This window comes from Phyllobates terribilis, unplaced genomic scaffold (genome assembly GCF_046119375.1).
Source record: "Phyllobates terribilis strain yellow unplaced genomic scaffold, ASM4611937v1 Scaffold_13__5_contigs__length_258822181, whole genome shotgun sequence".
Lineage (NCBI taxonomy): Eukaryota > Metazoa > Chordata > Amphibia > Anura > Dendrobatidae > Phyllobates > Phyllobates terribilis.
The window spans coordinates 113179091-113203453 of NW_027362773.1; positions in this window are offsets into that span (position 1 = coordinate 113179091).

Here is a 24363-nt window from a genome sequence, read left to right on the forward strand (position 1 = left end):
TGCTTTTAGCTTAGGAGAGTGCACCGTTTGGGCCTGCAGCTCAACCATGCCGCTGATCCAAACTGTCAATCACGAGTGCACTGCCCCCCTGACAAACTGGCATCCGAGAGCCAGGAGAGCTGTGCCGTCCTGAAGATAAAGTCATTAGAATAACCCAATAAGGTCTTATGTACAGAACATGAAGAGGAAATAAGTGCAGCATAGAAGCTGTGCTGATATTAATGAAGCATCCTGGATACACATAGAGCTCACATCCAGCCTGTATTACTGAGAGTGACACTCCAGTAAGAGAACAATCTGAAACTTTGATCAGGCTGCAAACTGCATAACAGGAGGTCTAAAAATGAATGAAGGAATGAAGGCTGCAGACGGAAACTTGGTTGTTTTCTTTTAGTCAATAAAACCGCACTGTCGTGCAACATGCTTACATCAGAGAGTGGCCAGATCATATAGGAAGTAAATATTAAGCCCTGTTGTAAATATATATAACTTTTCATTGATTTAAAGGGGTTGTCCAGGATAGGTGATAAATGTATGATTGCTGAGAGTCCGACCCTTCCGGTCATGGGAACAATGTGAGCACAGGTGATCACTGCTTCATTCACGGTCTATAGGAGTGGTGGTTGCACATGTTCACTATTTTTGTAATCTTAGAGGGGTCTCCCATTCTTGGTATCAGTTATTGTCTCATCTGTTCTATCCCCCCATTCTTGGTATCAGTTATTGTCTTAACTGTTCTATCCCCCCATTATGTATCCTATGCGTAACCAATAATTGATGGTGCATCCTGCAATAATATTTGTATCGGGCAACAACACTTCTGCATGCAAAGTGCAAGTCTGTAGGTTACACAGCCGCATTCTACAATAGGACCAATAGGGGGAGGTAAGATCACAAAAATATGCCAACCACAGGACACACCACTCCAATTACTATGTGCTTAAAATATGACATCGCCGGAGAAGACGTTGGGTGCAGCGATCAGGATGATCTCGTGTAGCAGTGTCTTGTAGGTAAGAGTACATCACACTTATCTCACTTCTCGCCTAAAGCCAAAGCATGAAGTAGGTGTGGATACATATGCACGCTCCATAACTTGTCCCTTTAAGTCATACATTAGCAGATAGGAATAAGTTATGGTTCTATACATTTAGAAATGGAGTTCAGTAATGAGAACATTATTCTTACAAACTTGTTCTCGCTTGTAGCCGTGAAGAGAGAGCAGCTTATATTGAGCATTTCAAACCCCGATGGGATTTCTTTAAGATACTTTAATAAGTGACAGCTACAAAAACGAAATTCCTAAAGACCCTCAACCACAGGGGCCAGGATAGAAGTCGGTCGGAAGCTGATTGCGTCTCAGGGGGGCTATGAAAATGCTGCAGACAGTGACGTGTATCCATTCATCACAATGGAGCACGATATTCTTAACAGTTGCTGTTCCTTTGAGTGGTACACATGCTTAAAGGGGTCTTCCAAGACTTCTCACTTCTGCATTGGGAAGTGAGCAGTGTTGATGAGGTTGGGTCAGCAGATTCCTGCATGATGCCTGCCGATAATACACAACATCATCAGCGCTGGTCACATCTGCGAAAAAAAGGGATTATTCTGATCAGAGTGGATCAGTTTTTCTCAGGGCAGTACAGGAGGACGATCTGCCAAATTAACCGTCCCCAAAAGTAGCCAAACAGCCGATGCCATAAAAATTCGTGCATCTTCCATTCAGTTCTATGTGAGTAGCAGTCACAGTTTTACCATTTAAGTCCAGGTGAGGAAGAGGAAATTTAGAGCATTCTGGTAATAAACATTTTATAGCAACACAGAATTTTAAGGAAGATATGACAATTAGAAAGTAAAGTGGCCAACCCCTTTAACGGGAATCCATTAGCAGGTTTTTGCTATGTAATTCTAGAGCAGCATGGTGTAGGGGCAGAGACCCTGATTCCAGCGATGTGTCACTTACTGGGCTGCTTGATGCAGTTTTGATAAAATCCCTGTTTTCTCTTCTGTAGATGTAGCAGTTGTCAGAATGCTGAGCTGTGTATAACCCCGCCCACACCACTGATTGGCAATTACCTATGTATATTGTCAGCAAGCTGCCAGTCAGTGCTGGGGGCGGGATTACAGATTAGCTGGACTGCCTTGCACAAGACACCTAGTCCTGCAGTGATAATCTACAGCTGATAAAGCACTGTTTGTATTGAAACTACAGCACACAGCCCAGTAAGTGACACATTGCTGGAATCAGGCTATCTGCCTCTACATAATGATATTCTCAGATTAAATAGCAAAAAACTGCTGATAGATTTCATTTACAGGTGCTTCTCAAAATTAAAATTTCAAAAAGTTGATTTATTTCAGTTCTTCGATGCAAAAAGTGAAACTCATATTATATAGAGTCATTACAAACAAGGTGATCTATTTCAAGTGTTTATTTCTGTTAATGTTGATGATTATGGCTTACATCCAATGAAAACACAAAAGTCATTATCTCAGTAAATTAGAATAATTAACAAAAAACACCTGCAAAGGCTTCCTAAGCATTTAAAAAGGTCCCTTAGTCTGTTTCAGTAGGCTCCACAATCATGGGGAAGACTGCTGCTGACTTGACAGATGTCCAGAAGGCAGTCATTGACACTCCACGAGGAGGGTAAGCCATAAAAGGTCATTGCTAAAGAAGCTATCTGTTCTCAGAGTGCTGTATTCAAGCATATTAATGGAAAGTTCAGTGGAAGGAAAAAGTGTGGTAGAAAAAGGTGCACAAGCAACCGGGATAACCGCAGCCTTGGAAGGATTGTTAAGAAAAGGCCATTCAAAAATGTGGGGGAGATTCACAAGGAGTGGACTGCTGCTGGAGTCATTGCTTCAAGAGCCACCACACAGACGTATCCAGGACATGGGCTACAAGTGTCGCATTCCTTGTGTCAAGCCCCTCATGACCAATAGACAACGCCAGAAGCGTCTTCCCTGGGCCAAGGAGAAGAAGACCTGGCCTGTTTGCTCAATCGTCCAAGGTGCTGTTTTCAGATGAAAGTAAATTTTGCATTTCATTTGGAAATCAAGGTCCCAGAGTCTGGAGGAAGAGTGGAGAGGCCACAATCCAAGCTGCTGGAGGTCTAGTGTGAAGTTTCCACAATCAGTGATGGTTTGGGGAGCCATGTCATCTGCTGGTGTAGGTCCACTGTGTTTTATCAACACCAAAGTCAGCGCAGCCGTCTACCAGGACATTTTAGAGCCCTTCATGCTTCCCTCTGCCGACAAGCTTTTTGGAGATGGAAATGTCATTCTCCAGCAGGACTTGGCCCCTGTCCACACTGCCAAAAGTACCAATACCTGGTTTACACACAACAATATCACTGTGCTTGATTGGCAGCAAACTCGCCTGACCTTAACCCCATAGAGAATCTATTATAGAGAATCTATGGGGTATTGTCAAGAGGAAGATGAGAGACACCAGACCCAACAATGCAGACGAGCTGAAGGCTGTTATCAAAGCCACCTGGGCTTCCATAACACCTCAGCAGTGCCACAGGCTGATCACCTCCATGCCACATTGCCGCATTGATGCAGTAATTGATGTAAAAGGAGCCCCGACCAAGTATTGAGGGCATTTACTGAACGTACATTTCAGGAGGACAACATTTCAGGTTCTAAAATCATTTCTCAAGCTGTTGTTATAAAGTATTCTAATTTACTGAGATAACTACTCTTGTGTTTTCATTGGCTGTAAGCCATAATCATCAACATTAACAGAAATAAACACTTGAAATAGATCACTCTGTGTGTAATGACTCTATATAATATATGAGTTTCACTTTTTGTGTTGAAGAACTGAAATTAATTAACTTTTTGATATTCTAATTTAGTGAGAAGCACCTGTAAGTATTCATTTAAGCTATACCCCAAAGGAGTTGTTGTCCGCTCTCCGCTCGTCCCTCAATTAGATATTGAGCAGCATATTTCCATAGATTTTACTATAACTGACTTTTTCTAGGACATCATGTTGTGGTTCAGATTGTCTTTCTTACGTTACAATGTTTGCAATTTTTAATCTTGTGTGAATTTTAATCATGTTTTGTAGAAATAAAGATGGTAACTGTTTTGCTTCCGTTGTTTATGAATGTTGCTGTACCTGAATACTCAGGTGGCGTCCTGCCGCCTGAGCCGGGTTATATAACCCAGAAGGATGATGTCATGAGAGCGCGTCGGGTTGCTCTTGGGGCAGATGAGCAGCAGAGGACAGAGAACACAACATCTGGTGTTGGAGCCAAGAAAGATGAATAACATAGAGTCCATTTTCTTTCAGGTCCAAGCTCCCCCAATGCTACTAATTGACACTTAGCTCCTTATGTGCAGGTTTAAGTCAATGCATGTGTTAAATAATTGCTTTTACTAAACTGTAATATATTTTGCACATGGGAAGATCATTTGTGTTTTCAGTATTATGGCTTAAAGAAGAACATAAGTGTTGTTTATTATGCTTTGCTTATATAGCGCCATTAATTCCACAGCACTTTACAGACATCATCATCACTGTCCCCATTGGGGCTCACAATCTACATTCCCTATCAGTATGTCTTTGGAGTGTGGGAGGAAACCGGAGAACCCGGAGGAAACCCACGCAAACACGGGGAGAACATACAAACTCCTTGCAGATGTTGTCCTTGGTGGGATTAGAACCCAGGACCCCAACGCTGCAAAGCCAACGTGCTGCCCATAAGTGATCACAGGTTTACAGAAGCGATCAGCCCCTGGATCCCACAGTCCGTGTTGTGGATCGATGAGCTACAACAGATGTAATCTTTCACCAGTGCCTCTATACTGTTCTTTATACCCCGATGAAATAGTGGTGTATTATCTTATGGTGAAAAAATGTAACTAAATCAAAGTGAAAGCTCACAACAGGATTAGCAGTCCTAGAACAGATGCAATTAAAGTACAGAATAGCAAAAACGAATAAAAGTCAGAGGTGACGGACCATGGAAGGCAGAGAAAGCTGCCACAGAAATGTCAGATCCTAATAATGCAAATTATTCTTTGTAGGCTGTAACCATGGCCCGTGACATAGATAGAAGATTGAGACTCCATAGAACTAAAAAAAAAAACCTTTTACGTGAATATGAAGCTGTGCAACATTTGTTCATATTGCGGGTGGAGACACAAAGCATTGTATTAAATACATTGTAGCAGTTTCCAGTGATTGTTCTGGGAGGGACACAACATCTTAAACATTAAGTGTCACTTGTGGACATGCAATGAAAATTCCGGGACAAATTCACATAAATTGTTTCCATATTCTTATTGTATCACCTCTGCAATGTTTAACAATATACACTGCTCAAAAAAATAAAGGGAACACTCAAATAACCCATCCTAGATCAGAATGAATGAAATATTCTCATTGAATACTTTGTTCTGTATAAAGTTGAATGTGCTGACAACAAAATCACACAAAAATCATCAATGGAAATCAAATTTATTAACCAATGGAGGCCTGGATTTGGAGTCACCCCCAAAATTAAAGTGGAAAAACACTACAGGCTGATCCAACTTTGATGTAATGTCCTTAAAACAAGTCAAAATGAGGCTGAGTATTGTGTGTGGCCTTCACGTGCCTGTATGACCTCCCTACAACGCCTGGGCATGCTCCTGATGAGGTTGCGGATGTTCTCCTGTGGGATCTCCTCCCAGACCTGGACTAAAGCATCCGCCAACTCCTGGAGAGTCAGTGGTGCAACGTGATGTTGGTGGATGGAGCGAGACATGATGTCCCAGATGTGCTCATTCGGATTCAGGTCTGGGGAACAGGCGGGCCAGTCCATAGCTTCAATGCCTTCATCTTGCAGGAACTGCTGACACACTCCAGCCACATGAGGTCTGACATTGTCCTGCATTAGGAGGAACCCAGGGCCAACTGCACCAGCATATGGTCTCACAAGGGGTCTGAGGATCTCATCTCGATACCTAATGGCAGTCAGGCTACCTCTGGCGAGCACATGGAGGGCTGTGCGGCCCTCCAAAGAAATGCCACCCCACACCATTACTGACCCACTGCCAAACCGGTCATGCTGAAGGATGTTGCAGGCAGCAGATCGCTCTCCATGGCGTCTCCAGACTCTGTTACATGTGCTCAGTGTGAACCTGCTTTCATCTGTGAAGAGCACAGGGTGCCAGTGGGGACTTTGCCAATCCTGGTGTTCTCTGGCTAATGCCAAACGTCCTGCACGGTGTTGGGCTGTGAGCACAACCCCCATCTGTGGACGTCGGGCCCTCATACCACCCTTATGGAGTCGTTTCTAATCGTTTGTGCAGATACATGCACATTTGTGGCCTGCTGGAGGTCATTTTGCAGGGCTCTGGCAGTGCTCCTCCTGTTCCTCCTTGCACTAAGGCGGAGGTAGTGGTCCTGCTGCTGGGTTGTTGCCCTCCTACGGCCCCCTCCACGTCTCCTGGTGTACTGGCCTGTCTCCTGGTAGCGCCTCCAGCCTCTGGACACTACGCTGACAGACACAACAAACCTTCTTGCCACAGCTCACATTGATGTGCCATCCTGGATGAGCTGCACTACCTGAGCAACTTCTGTGGGTTGTAGAGTCCGTCTCATGCTACCACGAGTGTGAAAGCACAACCGACATTCAAAAGTGACCAAAACATCAGCCAGCAAGCATTGGTACTGAGATGTGGTCTGTGGTCCCCACCTGCAGAACCACTCCTTTATTGAGTGTGTCTTGATAATTGCCAATAATTTCCATCTATTGTCTATTCCATTTGCACAACAGCATGTGAAATTGATTGTCAATCAGTGTTGCTTCCTAAGTGGACAGTTTGATTTCACAGAAGTTTGATTTACTTGGAGTTATATTCTGATGTTTAAGTGTTCCCTTTATTTTTTTGAGCAGTGTGTTTACAGTTCATATAGTATATACCAAGGGAATAACTATAGACAATAAAGACAAAGAAGACACATCTGGGCCATGGACCTTTATGGGACTTAAAAGCTTCTCTGCAACAGAGGAAAACTTGCTTTGGTTTGGGAATTTGGAGCTTCAAGTTACCTTTCGGGCATATACAGTCATGATATATATACCCAACAGTGGCCATAGTCTGGGAGGATGCAGTAGCATCCATCCACCATATGAAGATGTGGCGGTGGCCCTCAGTATAGGATAGTTAAATACACAGTATGGAGATTGCCTACTGTCCAGACAGGGGCTAAAAAGACACAACTTTGGCCTCTATCTGGTGAATGGGAACCTATAGGTATGGGCAGCATGGTGGCTCAGTGGTTAGCACTGCAGCCTTGCAGCGCTGGGGTCCTGGGTTCAAATCCCACCAAGGACAACATCTGCAAGGAGTTTGTATGTTCTCCCCGTGTTTGTGTGGGTTTCCTCCAGGTTATCCAGTTTCTTCCTACACTTCAAAGACATATTGATAGGGAATTTAGATTGTGAGCCCCAATGGGGACAGGTATAATGTCTGTAAAGTGCTGTGGAATTAATTGCACTATATAAGTGAGTAAAAAAAATAAATATGGGTATGTTGAAGAAGACCTATCACCAGGTCAAAAGTGTCCAGTTTTTGTTACATAGTTAGTAAAGCCGAATAAAGACTTGCGTCCATCAAGTTCGACCTGTTAGTTCTGTAATTGCTAAAGTTGATCCAGAGGAGGGCAAAAACCCCAAATGATTTAGCCAATCTTCACCTGAGGAAAAATTCCCTCCCGACTCTGAAACCAGCAGTCAGAATAAATCCCTGTATCAACCTACTATTTTATTCTATTTTTAAGTATATGCAGAAATCTGCCTGGTATCTAGAAAAGCATCCAGTCCCCGCTTGAACTGGTTTAGTGAATCCGACATTACCGTCTCCTCACTCAGTGAATTCCATATTCTCACTGCTCTTACCGTAAAGAACCCCTTCCTATGCTGGTGCTGAAACCTTTTCTCTTCCAGTCTTAGTGAATGCCCTCTTGTTACCGTAATATCCCTCCTTTTGAACAAATCCCGGGCAAGGTCTCTATACTGTCCCCTAACATATTTGTACACATTTATTATGTCCCCCCTCAACCTTCTCTTTTCCAGGCTGAATAGTCCTAGTTTTGCCAACCTCTCTGGGTATTGCAGTCCCTCCATTCCCCTTATTAATTTTGTTGCCCTCCTTTGTACCTTTTCAAGCTCATTTATATCCTTTCTATATATTGGGGCCCATAACTGAGCACAGTATTCCAAGTGTGGTCTGACCAGTGCTTTGTACAGTGGAAGAACAATGTTCTCATCCTTTGCAGCTATACCTCTTCTGATACATCCCATTACCCTGTTTGCCCTTACAGCAGCGGCCTGACTTTGGGCACTCCAATTTAGTTTGCTATCAATCAAGATGCCCAAGTCCTTCTCCATCTCTGAATTCCCCAATGATTTCCCATTCAGTGAGTACTGGTGACTTCCATTTTTCCTTCCCATATGTATGACCTTACATTTCTCCTCGTTAAACCTCATTTGCCATTTAATGCTCCACCTACCCAGCTTATCCAAATCCCTCTGTAGGTCTGCACTGTCCTCTTTTGTATTCATTGTTTTACATAACTTTGTGTCATCTGCAAATATTGATATTTTACTATTTATCCCGTTGACTATGTCGTTAATAAAGATATTAAATAACATTGGGCCTAGTACAGACCCCTGTGGTACCCCACTAGTGACGCTTACCCAATCTGAGTATATTCCATTTATAACCACCCTCTGCCTTCTATCCTTTAGCCAGTTAGCTACCCACTTGCAGACATTTTCCCCCAGCCCCATCGTTCTCATTTTGTATACCAACCTATTATGTGGCACGCTATCGAACGCTTTTGAGAAGTCGAGATACACGACATCCACTGGTTCCCCCTGATCTACTCGAGAGCTCACCTCCTCGTAGAAGTCAATCAGGTTTGTTTGGCAGGAGCGATTCCTCATGAATCCATGTTGGTTCGGGGTTAATAGATTATTAGCATCAAGATGCTCCATGATTGCCTCATTAATAAAGCCTTCAAAAATTTTGCCCACAACGGACGTCAGACTCACCGGCCGATAGTTTCCGGCGTCACTTTTCTCTCCCTTTTTGAATATTGGCACTACATTCGCCTGTCGCCAATCAAGTGGTACAGACCCAGTCTCAACAGAGTCCTTAAATATAAGATATAACGGTCTGTCTATCACATTACTTAGTTCCCTTAGTACCCGTGGGTGTATGCCATCAGGTCCTGGTGATTTGTTTATTTTAATGTTACTGAGGCGTTTCTGTACCCCAGCTTGGGTTAGATTTGTCATACTTAGTGGAGGATTAAGCTTGTCACTTCTCATTTCGCCTGTTAGTTCTTTTTCCTTTGTGAAAGTTGACGAAAAAAATGTATTTAATAGATTAGCTTTATCCTCATCTTTCTCTATGATTTTGCCTTCCTCACTTTTTATCGGTCCAATATTATCCGATTTAATCCTTTTACTATTTATATACGTAAAGAACAGTTTGGGATTTGATCTACTTTACCTAGCAATACGTCTCTCTGTTTCCTCCTTCGCTATTTTTATTTGTTTTCTACAGGTTCTCGTTTTTTCCTTGTAACACATTAGTGCTTCCTTACTGTTTTCCTGTTTTAATCTCTTGAATGCCTCTTTTTTGCTATTTAACGCCCCTTTTACGTTCTTATTCAACCATATTGGTTTCCTCTTATTTCTGGCCCTTTTATTCCCATACGGTATATACCTCTCGCACTGAGTATTCAGAATTCTTTTGAAGGTTTCCCATTTACTATTCGTATTTCCTTGATTAAGAACTTTGTCCCAGTCTATAAGTTGAAGGTTTTCTTTCAGCTGATCAAACTTCGCCCTCCTAAAGTTTAATGTTTTAGTTGTTCCCTTATTGATAACCCTACTGAAGGGCATTTTGAAGTCGATAATATTATGGTCGCTATTACCTAGGTGCCCCCCTATCTGTACCTCAGTTATTCTATCAGGCCTATTAGTCAATATTAAGTCCAACACGGCCTTCCCTCTCGTTGGTTCCTGCACTAGTTGGGAGAGATAATTATCCTTGATATTTGTCAAGAACCTTTTTCCTTTCTGCGATCTACAGGTTTCTGTTTCCCAGTCAATATCCGGGTAGTTGAAGTCCCCCATTACAATCACTTCATTATGTTTTGCTACTTTGTCTATTTGTCCTAATAGCAGTTTCTCATTCTCCTCTGTTATATTGGGTGGCTTATAGCAGACCCCCAGTAATATTTTATTATTATTTTTTGCCCCCCTCTATCTCTACCCACATGGACTCGACCCCCTCTTCTCCCTCTCCTATATCTTCCCTTAGTCTGGGCTTTAGACGTGACCTTACATATAAGCAGACTCCTCCGCCCTTCCCCTGTTTCCGGTCCCTTCTAAATAAACTATAATCTGTTAAATTTACCGCCCAGTCGTAGCTATCGTCTAGCCAAGTCTCTGTTATACCTACGATGTCATACCTCTCCTCCGATATAAGCACCCGCAGCTCATCCGCCTTATTGGTCAGGCTTCTTGCGTTGGTCAGCATGCAAGATAAAACTTTGGGGTTATTTAGCATCCTATTCTTCTCTAACAATCTAACTGTACTATCCCCACCCCCCTCTCCACCCTCATTATATTCACTTCTCCCCTTCCCCCTTGCTTGCCTCACATCCCACCTATTTCCTTGGTTTCCCCCCCCCGTCTCTAGTTTAAAAACTCCTCCAACCTATTAGCCATCTTCTTCCCCAGCACCGCTGCACCCTCCCCATTGAGGTGCAGCCCGTCCCTACGGTAGAGCCTGTAGCCGACAGCGAAGTCGGCCCAGTTCTCCATGAACCCAAACCCTTCTGCCTTGCACGAACTCTTTAGCCACTTATTCACCTCCCTAACCTCCCGTTGGCGCTCCTGTGTGGCTCGCGGGATTGGTAGTATTTCTGAGAAAACTACCTTGGAGGTCCTTGCCCTAAGCTTCCTACCTAGATCCCTGAAATCATTTTAAGGACCCTCCATCTACCACTCACTTTGTCATTGGTGCCAATGTGGACCATGACCGCTGGGTCTTCGCCAGCCCCACCCAGTAACCTGTTAACCCGATCCGCGATGTGCCGGACTCGAGCGCCAGGGAGGCAGCACACCGTTCGGCGATCCCGGTCTTTGTGACAGATTGCCCTGTCTGTCCCCCTAATAATAGAGTCACCCACTACCAGGACCTGTCTAGCCTGCCCTACACTTCCCCCCTCCCCCTCATTACTGGAGCATACACTCCCCCGGCGGTCAGAGGATCTGTCGTGCTCCAATAATGCCGGTTCTGAACCAGCCTTCCTATACTTCTTCCCTCTATCCCTTCTAACTGTTACCCAGCTCCCTGCCTGTTTAGCCTGCGCTTCCCCACTAAGCTCCACCCCCAGTGTTGACCCATTGAGTGTCTGCTCGGTGAGCAGCAAACTCCGTTCCATGTTGTCGATGCTCCTCAGTACCGCTATCTGAGCACTTAGATCCAGGATTTGGGCTTCCAAGTGCACGATATGCTCACATCTCTCGCAGCAGTATGGATCCCTGAGCGGTAGCTCAGGGAATGCATACATTGCGCAAGATGTACACTGCACGGCTCCGGCCAACATGGACGTCATTCTAAATATGGGGATACAGTCAGTATATATGTACAAGTACAAAACACAATTATTTATATATAGGTGTATGGACGGGGATCAATTAGGGATGTGCAAGTGTATCGATTAGATATCGGCGCGGGATCAGTTAAGTATGGACGGGGGATCAATTAAGTATCAATTAAGTATGGACGGGGATCAGCTGAGTGGGTCAGGTGGATTAATTAAGTATGAATGGTGTGTCAATTAACTATGGACTGGGATCAATAAGTATGGACTGGGGAAATAATTAATTGTGGACTAGGGAATCAATCAATTAATTATGGACAGGGGGTTTAATTAAATAGGATGGGGGGTAAAGCAAATAAATAGGTATGGACGGTGGGTCAATTAACTAAGGACTGGGGATCAATAAGTATCAATAATATCAATAAATATGGACTGGGGAAATAATTAATTGTGGTCTGGGGAATCAATCAATTAATTATGGACAGGGGTTAATTAAATATGGTGGGGGATAAGGCAAATAGATAGGGACTGGGGATGAGTAAAAGTGGACAAGGGGAATCTATTAAATAGGACAAGGGGGATCAATCAATTATGGGCTGGGGGGGTCAATCATTTAAATGTGGTCAGGGGGATCACTTTAATATGGACGGGGGGTGGTCGAGGATCAATTAAATGAGGACGGGGGGGTCAATTTAATGTGGTCAGAGGGATCAGTTAAATATGGACGGGGGTGTTCAGGGGAATCAATTTAAATATGGATGGGGGTGATCAATTAAATATGGACGGGGGGTAATCAATTAAATATGGACTAGGGAATACAATACAATTACAATACAGATACAAATACAATACAGTACAGTACACACTTGGGTTCAGTAGGGCCGCTTATCGTGGCCTCCTGCCCCTCACTCACCTCCTCTAGGGACGCTGCACGCTATCACAGCGCGCTTGTCCCTCCGGTCGCCTCTTACCGGTCCTCCTGATCACCTCCTGGTCACCACCACCTGGCACCCTCCGCTGGCCGGCACTGCACGCTGCCACAGCGCTCTCTTGCGCTCGTCCCTCCGGTCGCCTCCTACTGGTCCTCCCGGTCCGCTCGGTCACCTCCGCCTGGCTCTCCTCCCTTCCCAGGAGCTCTCTCCACACACAGCACAACTCTTGCAGCACACGGCAGGCTCCGCCTCCACCACTTCCACCACTTCCTGTCAGGCCACCTGTGCAGTGCTCTTCTCTCTTGTTCTTATTTTATTCCCATTGCTCCCCCTAGTATTTTTTTTTCAATCCACCATTCGGTCCCAGAGATATGGGCCTTTTTAGTTAGTGTTAATTTTTATGGTCTTTACCAAGGGGATGTTGCTCATAGGGTAATAATGAAGAGCAGCCTCAAGACACGCCCCAGAGGATCCTGTGAGTCACGCCCTCTTGTAAAAAAAAACCCATAAAGCACTAAATAAAAAGAATACCACCAAACATGAAAATAGGTGCATGAAATCTCTTACACTTCAAAGTTTATTAATTTAAAGAATAAAAACAAAAAATATACCATACAAAGAGTAACTTCAATGGAGGACTACATTCAATAAACTAACACCATTGTATGTGAAATGACTATTAAGCATGTAAATACTACATTATATCCTTATTAGTGCTTACAAATATATGGGACTTTATAGGCCATAATGTTAAAATATAAACCTTAATGGTACAGTATATAATTTAAGAAGAAGATGACACATAGATATCAGACAAATGTAGCATGTGGTCCTGGCGCCCCAACGCGCGTTTCACCCATTGCTTCATCAGGGGGCATGTCACACTTGTAACGCATGTTGGGGCGCCAGGACCACATGCTTACTAGTGTCTGATAGATATGTAAGTGGAATAAAAAGTGAAAGTGGATTTAAAAAGACGCAGAATATCCAGGAGAACAATGGGAATAAAATAAGAGCAATTCCGCTTCAAAGTATACATCAGGAGCTTTTCCCAGCATGTAGGTTAAAAGTGTGGCTTACGTAATTAGTACTTACTTACTTAGAGGGCTTCACTACAGGCCATCTACAAAAGAGTCACACATCTTATCTCTACAATTATGTTTGTGATTGAGGAATTCAGACTCTGCATATACTCCAAACTCATGGGGTACCCGACCACTTGTGACCCTTGAAAGGAAGTGCTAGGAATTGATAACACAGGAAAAGCGAGCTCACTCGTGTTTCGAGAATGTCTCAGTGAATGGTTGCTCTTGCTGGAATTAGTCATAAGCCATTTAAAACTATATCAGTTGTTCCTTAGCAACAATCTGTAAACTTACACCGAAAATAACAACAAGACCGACAGTCAGAGAGGTTTCTGAGATTAGTAATATAAAAAAATTTATTTTCAGAAACAGTCCTGCTCTTGAAAAGTGAAAGGAGGGAACTGCAATACCAGACACTGCCAATGAACAAGAGTGGCGCTGTTACTAAAATTGTAAAAAAAAAAAAAATTCCTTCACCTTTAAAGGGGTTTACTGGTGTTAGCAAGACATCACCTATCCATAAGTGATAAATTACTGATCGTTGTGGGTTTGACCTCTGGAACCGATCAGCAGAACTGAGTTGTTTTATCCCTGTTAGAATAGAGTGCACAATGGTGGCAGTGACCACCGCTCCATTCATTCTCTCTGTGGGGTCTGCCAGTGAAAGCCAAATGCAAGGATTGAATAAAGCATGGCCATATTCTCACGGTCCCAGCGCTCTGACTCCCACTGATCAATAATTATTACCTATCTTGTGGGTAATTGATAACTTGCTATCACTGGACAACCCCTTTAAGTGAAAAAAAAAATGGTGTTAAGTAAAATTATTTATTATGAGATAATTCTTTCTGGTGAGAGAACATCATTAGCAGTTTTGCTCCTTCTGGGAATTTTTGTCAACCTCTACATAAATTCATTAATAAATATATATATATATATATATATATATATATATATATATATATATATATATATATATATTTAATTAATAATTTATTTATTTATATATTTATTTATTTTTGCATTTCAGCCAATTTAGTAAAACCAATTAAAAAAAAATCATGAACAGCTTAAAAAAATATTGCAAATCCAAGAATCTCTCTCTTTCCACATCATCAAAAGATGATTCTCAACTAAGAATGAACGTAGGGTTGACTGGCACCTATTAGGGCGCAGTCAGATGGCTGTATAAATCGGAGCGAGATCGGAAGCAGTGCACGGACTGGCTGGCTGCTCTACCGACCCGAGAGTGACAGAGTAATGTATTTCTATGGAGCTGTCACGCTCGGGTGGGTAGAGCCACCGGCCAGTCCGTGCACAGCGTTCCGATATATACTGCCGTCTGACTCTGCCCTTAGTGAAACATTCAGTCCTTCTGGTTCAATGGTTTATTCTCCAGCAGATTCCTGGTACTCAATGGAAAATTCAACCTCAAATAAGTATATGTGATACATTTTTAATTTCTATTTTTTCACATCAAATTTGATATTGATTTTGGAGTGACTTCATCGACACGTCAGGTGTTCCTGTCGCACAGGTCTGTCCGCCTCTATCGCATTCCTGCAGAAGTCTTTAAATGTTGATGAGTTTTTTTCCACCTTTTTTAACACTGTGTAGTAACATGACATTCAGAACATATTTGTGTGCATAGAAAGACATACAGACACATCAGCTTATTATAGTATTGGTGTCATGGTTATTGTTATTGTTATAGTAATGACCTATAAATATACAACAACAACTACCATAACAACAGCAACAATTATGTCATAACTGTTACTTATAAAAACACCCAAAGATGAACAAAAAAGGTGTCAAAGCAATTAGGACATTTTTTTCTATTGCTATTCTTTCCTCCTCAGAGGTGTCCATATGTCTACTATACCTCCGAAGGTAGAAAAAAAACAAGATGTGAACAAAGTCTTAATGTACTAGAACCTTATTATTATTTTTATTATTATGCTTTGCTTATATAGCACCATCAGTTCTTTACAGACATTATCACTGTCCCCATTGGGGCTCACAATCTAGATTCCCTATCAGTAGGTCTTTGGAGTGTGGGAGGAAACTGGAGAACCCGGAGGAAACCCACACAAACACGGGGAGAACATACAAGCTCCTTGTAAATGTCATCCTTGGTGGGATCTGCATCCAGGATCCCAGCGTTGCAAGGCTGCAGTGCTGACCACTGAGCCACCGTGCTGTACATATGTACAGTACAAGAACCAAGCTAATAACACAACATACTAGTAATCCACAAATATTATTTCAGCAACTCATAAGAAATGAAAAACACTTGTGCCCTGATTCATCAAGACAGGCATCTCGTACGCCATTGATGAAGCGTGCGCTGGCACAAAATGTCCCAAAATTCATTGAGAGGAATAAGCCTCGTAAGTTGGTGCATATTTCCGCTGCTGTGTACAATTGCAAAAAATGTGCCACATTATTTGTACTGTCATAATTTAAGCCCCTCTTTTGCCGTAAATTGTGATGAATTTGACAACCGCGCTCAGTTACACCTCTTCTTGACTAAGCTTTACCCACTTTTCAAAAAGCTGGTGGAGCTGGGAAAAATTTGCACAATTTGAATGACTTGTGCAAAAAATTTTCAAAAAAAATTAAACAATTTACATCAGAATTCTGTTGAAAATCATTTGACTATTTGGTTCATTGAACTTTATTCCATGACGTTTTAAAAGAGTGCACATCCATGATGATTCAGTTATGTGTTTCAGACTAATTGATGATCTTTACTCATAGCTAGTGATGAGCGAGTATGTTCGGTTAACCCTTTCGGCGAGTATGCTCCGGCAAGTACCGAGTATCTTCAGCGTACTCGGTGATATGTTTGAATCAGTCCCGTGTACATGATTTGCGACTGTTTGACAGCTTTAATGCATGTGAGAAATGCTTAAGAAACAGGCATTCCTCACATGTATTAAAGCTGTCAAACTGTCGCAAATCATGCACACAGGAGTGTTTCAAACATATCACCGAGCACGCTGAAGATACTTGGTACTCGCCGGAGCATACTCGCCGAAAGGGTTAACCGAACATACTCGCTCATCACTACTCATAGCTTGTATGAAAGATAAAAGAATAAAGGGAAGATCTGCACCACTCCAACTTCATTTAAGGTGTTTACTCTGTAGTCATGCAGCATTCAACAACCTCAGTGGTCTTTTAAAAGATTCATGAGGTTGTAACGTTGCATGCCTGGTGAATAAAAACCTGGAACGAAGTTGGAGTGTTGTGGATCTTCTCTTTTTTTCTTCGGTTTGGTTGTGTCCTTGCACTTGTCTTGAAGAGATGTCATGGAAAAGTGTGCTGTCTCCTTTTCTTGATATTGGTATGAAAGACAAACATCCAGTGGTTATTAAGGGGTTGTTAATATTGTTTTTGTGTGACATAATATCTATGATATAATGAAAGATGAGGCTATATATACTAACACTTATATAAGCTTCAAAATCTACAATAATAATGCATGAGGTCTGGCAGTATGTGCTGGAGTGAAGTTTCAATTACAAAGTTACATAGCACCAGAACCAAGCTCACTGGATATATACAGCACCAGAAACAAGCAGTATTGAGATCAATTGTAAAGGTTAGCTCCTTTGTATCACGTAAAATTAAAACTCAGAGTTTGACCCTAACAATGGTGAAGGTATGCTGGGAACTGTTAAACCAACAAGAATTCTACCACCCATCATTAATATGAAGACCATACAGCGACCATAGTACTGATCAGAAAAGGTCAAGACAAATTCACCAGTGATGTCTTCTATAATTGGCATTATTCCTTTTCCCTTTCATCTCTATCTACTCCAAATCTTACAAGTCATGAATTGTCTCTACAACCCCGAACCCTTCAATAAGTTTATACTGTAGGCAATATTCCTTACATAAACTCAAACCCCAGAGCAAACCCCCTGAATACAGACCCTAGCCCAAAATCCTAAACTGCATGTCAATTTTTAACTCATCGAGTCCATAACGCACCAGTGATTCAGAAATCACCATCAATGAAAAAATGTCAAACTTGATAGTAATAAAACATCATCTTCATTAATTCATTAAATTTCATAAAAGTACTTAGTAAAACCTACACATAGAGAATAAAAAACAGGATGGGGCAGGTGGAGAGTGACATGGATAACTAGACCTATATAGGCTGAACAAGGCAAACGCTCTGAAAAATCTATGTAGGATATAAAGTAATGATCAGACACACGAAAGAAATACAGAAGTAGATGCAATATAAATAAGTAAAATGGTAAAGAACCCGCATATAGTAAGAAATGGCTCCAGAAAGTAATTAGTGTGTATGTGTATAACTTAGGCAAATAGGGCAAAATGCCAAAATAGCATGCCTCTAATACAGGTACACTTCTCCCTCCTACCATTGTGGTGAGAATACCTAGTAGAATACACCCTAATAAAATTGCCGTAAGTTGAACATGCACTAAGTGACTCACCACGCCCAACTTATGTTTCACTGCAAAGGCTTCCTCCAGTCCACATTCCCTAAATACAGACCCCAGTCTACACCTCCTAAATGCAGACCCCGGTCTACACCCCCTAAATACAGACTCCAGTCCACACACCCTAAATACAGACCCCAGTCAATACCCCCTAAATACAGACCCCAGTCTACACCCCCTAAATACAGACCCCAGTCTATACCCCCTAAATACAGACCCCAGTCTATACCCCCTAAATATAGACCCCTAGTCCACACCCCCTAAATACAGACCCCAATCCATACCTCCTAAACCATTACAGACACTTTTAAACAAATACACCCTCCACAACATGCGATCAAACCCCATTAGACAAACACAGAACCCATAGAGACTAAGACCAGACCCCTCAGATAACACTTTAGACAGGATCCACTAAACTAATACCAAACTTGACCAAGCCCCCTAATTATAGACTAGATACACTAAGCTAGTAGAGACTGAGTCCCTAAATACATTATTAACCACTTGATGCCACCTTAGTAAAATAGTAAACTCCTGCTGCACTCTAATAAAAAATATTCACCTTCTGTGGAAAGACGCCAGTGGCACAGAGAACACACAGTACTGTGTTCATTTTTTATTGTACCTGCAACTTATGACATGCATACTACTAATATACCGGAAAAAGGACTGGGTTGCCATTTTGCTTCTTCCTGGTTCTGCAAGCCATCTATTATTGCAGTTTACAATTGTATACAATAGAAACTAGATTTTTTTTCAGAAATCAACAGTACAAGCTAAGATAAGACTCTTCGCTTTCCATGCATCGATCCTTAATTCTCAAAAACTTCTCAAATCTGTCTACAGTTCTGTCTTCAGTGTAGGATCAAATCATACTTTATGCTTAAAGAAGTCTAAGAAGATGGGGAGTCTGGAAAGAGACAAACAGAAAATGCTGAGGCTTCTAGTGCAGTGGCAAAAACTGCTAAAAAAGGAAAAGTCATAAATGTAGAAGGCACAGGACACCGTATCCTGAAAAGTCACCTGATAGTGCAGAACATCCAGTACAGGAGAGCGGCTAACCTGCAATATTCTCATTCCTGGAGATAACTTCCAGCAGGATTGTGCCTACATGAATTTTGTTTGTGTGTATAATTTTATTAAAAATCACAGATACAATTTTATCTAACAAATAAGAAAACCATAATGAATACTAGAGGTAGACAGTAAAATTATATATACAGCCCAGATACTAATAAGAACTCATTATCTGCACCTTCTGTGTCCAGTGATATGAAAATTACAGTCAGGCCGAGCGTATAAAAAAAATCGTTTGCGTTTCAAGTTAACTCGGATGATATGTTTCTCATTTGTCATCCATATACAATCCGTTTTTATACAGCAGCAGCTATTAAAAAGTTACAAGACTAAACACAGTTTCCTATGTTACAGAACTGCAATGTATCCGTAAAAATTGGATGCAATATGGTGGCTCTGTATGGAATCCATTTTTTTTTTTTGCGCCCCTATGGTCAAGTCTCATTGAAAAAAAAGAAAAAACTAGAGTAAACTGTGATTATTTTTCAATATGTAGATTTGTTCCGTGAAAAAAAAAAAATTGCTTATCTGCACAGCCCCATTGAATAACATTTGAGTGCTGTCTGTTTTTTTTCGCGAACCAAAAATATGGTTAAGTGACCTTGGCCTCACGATGAGCCACAAGCTTTTCCACTTAAAATAAATGATATCTGTCCATGATTTTTTTTTTTTTTTTTAAGGGACAATTGAAAAAAGTTTTCTATTATTACGGAATGTCCAGAAAGTAACAAGTACTTAATACTCCTAGAAGGAAACTAGGCTAACATTAGACATTCCGGCTATCCGCCCTATTGATCAATACTTTACATGAGTTTATAACATACACAGATACAATATGACACTTTAGATGAATTGCTTTTTTACATATAATGTGTATATCCTTAAGAAATGTAACCTACACCTACCGATAAAAATCTAAGTGCTTACTCCCGAGTCCCACACTACCTGCATTTCAATTGCCTGTACACATCACTTGTCGGCAGAAAAGCTTTTTTGTTGGCCGTTGACGTGAACTGGGGGGTGGCCTTCACCATCCATAAACAGTTTGCATTGTCCACCTCTAAAATCCCTTCCTGTTTTTGGGGCAGTGATTTCCTTTTCTGCGTGGGAGGTTTTATTTATAGAATGGAGTGGGATCTGAGCTTATAAAAACCTTTGCAGGTAATAAAAGAACTCCACTTATCTGATCTAAACCATTCTCTTACAAAGCTAAATTTGTATTTTTCTGCAAATTTGACCTATAATTATAAGTTCATACAAAGGGTGACAGGTCCTTACTGGCCGATCTCCCTGTGAAACGAGGCCAACAACACAATGGTGCAACACATTTACTTACAGTGGACGTTTTTACCCCAGTCATGGTGCTAGTTGTTGCATTTTGCATTCAGCATTGGACTGGGGTGCCAGTAAAATTAGTACTGGGAGCCCACTGAGGGTTTCACCTGTTTTCCTGGGGGTCAGTTTGGGCCTGTTCACTTCATAGGTTTGGCCCATTTGATCTCTCAGACAGATTAAAAGACATGTTCTGACTTTTTATTTATTTTTTTCTTAAAACCCTATTACCCCCACCCCCTCCTACAAACAGCTATTGTCATTTATTTATCAAATGTCAATCAATTACACTTGACTAGTGATGAGCGAGCATGCTCGTTACTCGAGATTTACGAGTATGCTCGGGTGTTTTCCGAGTATCTTCCGCGTGCTTGGATGTTATGTTTCAGTCACTCTGTGCTCATAATTTGACAGCTTTAATACATGTGAGGAATGCCTGTTTCTTAGGCATTCCTCACATGTATTAAAGCTGTCAAACAGTCGCAAATCATGAGCATGGAGTGACTCAAACATAACAACCGAGCACGCTGAAGATGCTCGGTGAGCACCCGAGCATGCTCGCCGAAAGGGTTAACAGAACATGCTCGCTCATCACTACACTTGACCCAATATGTAAACAATGAAATAAAAATGGTTTGGAGCATGGGCCTACATAGCAAAAGTCCTACTTGTGCCCACCCCCCCCCCCCCAAAAAAAAAATTTTGGCAGAGTAGGTGGGGTCATGGCGCATAGATGCAGTCACAGAAGGGCAAACTTCCTAACTTGTAAAGATAGGGAGAGGGACATGCATTGCATCTTATACACAAAAAACATCACAGTGTGATGGCCCAACAGTGCCACTCAACACAGTATCATTCGCCACAGTGACACCTTGACATAGTAGGTTGCTTTCACAGTCCCTCAACTCAGTATGAGGCCCCAAGAACGTTCCTCAATGCAATATGGTGCCCCCACAGTGACCATGGCACAGTATGAAGCCTATACAGTTACTCCCACACATGGTGTCAGACTCCACAATGCCTGGTAAAACAGTATAATGCCCCCACAGTTTCATCACACTTTCTGCAACCCAACAGTGTTCCTCATGACAGTATAATGTCCCCACAGTGACCCTTACACATAAGGATACCTCATACACATTATGAGGCCCCCATAACACTCCCCAATGCAATATCATGCCCCCACTGTGACCCTAACACAGTATGAAGGAATACAGTCACCCCCACACATGGTATAAGACCCCATAATGCCCCGTAAAACAGTATAATGCCACCACAGTTTCCTCACACTTTCTGAAACCCAATAGTGCCCCTTATGACAGTAAAATATCCCCACAGTGACCCTTACACATTAGGATGCCCCCACCCACATTATGATGCCTCACTGTACCCCCTCCCCCAACACAGTAATGATTGACAAATTTTAAAAAAATACCCAGTCTGTGCTCCACACAGCAGGTGCAAGCTAATGATGTCATTGAGTCTGCTGCACCAAGACTCAGATACACAGGCAGAATAGTGGCGCAGAGAGCTAATGAGAGAGCTCCCTGCTCTACCATTGTATTCATTATTGGCATGCTATTAGTTTGCAGATGTATTCTTCCTGGCATAAACCAGATATTATACGCTATATGACTTCAATAAGACTTCACATGCAGAATTATTTTTTCAATGATGATATTGTCATATCTCATTGGACACCACACAGGTGTACACCACCAGAAGGATTGAGAACTAACAGGGAAGAGAGGGAAGGGAGAAGGTGTGAATAAATATTAACTTATATTTCGTAATAAGAAGTGATATTTCAAATATAAAATCCACATAGATCCATATAAGAATGTATATAAGATCACAGCTATAAGGATTGTAATCACAGTTGTGATCCACTAAGTCCCGATTTAGTACCAGGTTATGTGAATATAATGTACTAGATGGTGGCCCGATTCTAACGCATCGGGTATTCTAGCATATGTCTCCCGACCCTCCTTTATAATGCTCCATGCAGGAAGTCACATCCCCCGTGTATAATACCCCATGCAGGATGTCACATCCCCCGCATATAATACCCAATGCAGGATGTCACATCCCCCGCATATAATGCCCCATGCAGGATGTCACATCCCCCGCATATAATGCCCCATGCAGGAAGTCACATCCCCCATGTATAATACCCCATGCAGGATGTCACATCCCCCGCATATAATACCCAATGCAGGATGTCACATCCCCCGCATATAATGCCCCATGCAGGATGTCACCTCTCCCCCATATAATGCCCCATGTAGGATGTGACCTCTCCCCCCATATAATGCCCCATGCAGGATGTGACCTCTCCCCCCATATAATGCCCCATGCAGGATGTCACCTCTCCCCCATATAATGCCCCATGTAGGATGTCACCTCTCCCCCCCATATAATGCCCCATGTAGGATGTCACCTCTCCCCCCCATATAATGCCCCATGCAGGATGTGACCTCTCCCCTCATATAATGCCCCATGCAGGATGTGACCTCTCCCCCCATATAATGCCCCATGTAGGATGTGACCTCTCCCCCCATATAATGCCCCATGTAGGATGTGACCTCTCCCCCATATAATGCCCCATGCAGGATGTGACCTCTCCCCCCATATAATGCCCCATGCAGAATGTCACCTCTCCCCCATATAATGCCCCATGTAGGATGTCACCTCTCCCCCCCGTATAATGCCCCATGTAGGATGTCACCTCTCCCCCCCATATAATGCCCCATGCAGGAAGTCATATCCCCTGTATATCCATCCCCCCATAGTGCCCCATGCAGGTCCCCTATGGCCCCATACAAAAAAAAAAAATCCAATACTCACCTCCCTTCTCAGCTGCTTCTCTGGACTCCAGCGTAGCCGGCATGTTGACGCTGTGCACTGTGACCGGTCAGGAGAGAGCGCGGTGTAAAGACGTCACCGCGCCCTCTGACCTGAGATGTCACGGAGCATCAGCGGAAGACACAGGAGCTGCTGCGCAGGCACGGGGAGGGGTAAGTATGATGCCGGTGCCGGGGTCCTGATCGAGCGGGGGGAGGGACGGGAAGAGAGGGGAGGGACGGGAGGAGAGGAGAGGGGAGGGGAGAGGAGGGGAGGGGAGGGGTAAGTATGACGCCGGGTGCCGGGGTCCTGATCGAGCGGGGGGAGGGACGGGAGGAGAGGGGAGGGGAGAGGAGAGGAGAGGAGGGGAGGGGAGGGGTGTCACACTTGTCCTCGGGAGATAAGCGGCCGTAGCCGCTGATCTCCCAACGATAGCCGCATGTAGGTCAGCGGCGCCTGCGGTCGGGGGACTTATGCTGCGAGCAGCCGGCTACATCTCCCGGCTGCATCGCCGCTGACCTCTGTGCCGCACATGAGCCGCTAACGGCCGCCATGTTTTTCAGAAATGCCGCATCGCTGATTGGCCGCGGCCGGACCAATCAGCGACCCGGGATTTCCAGGACAGACAGACAGACAGAAAGACAGACAGACAGACAGACGGGATAAGACAATTATATAGTAGATTCCTGTCCAAGGTCCCTTATTAATTACTGGTCAGGTTAATTAGTACCTGTATTTACAGGGTCACCAAATGTAAAAATCTTATGGGATATAGTAACTATATCCCTATCTTTCCATACAAAGGGTAATTGTCTATCCTCACTGCTAAATAACTGCAGCTTGTACAACATTCATATCATTAAATGATGATCAAGTCAGATGAGTCATATCTGATCTGTATGTGACGGGTGTGATATGTATATAGTTTAGCAGTGGTATGATTCCACTGTTATCAGATCAGCATGTACGCT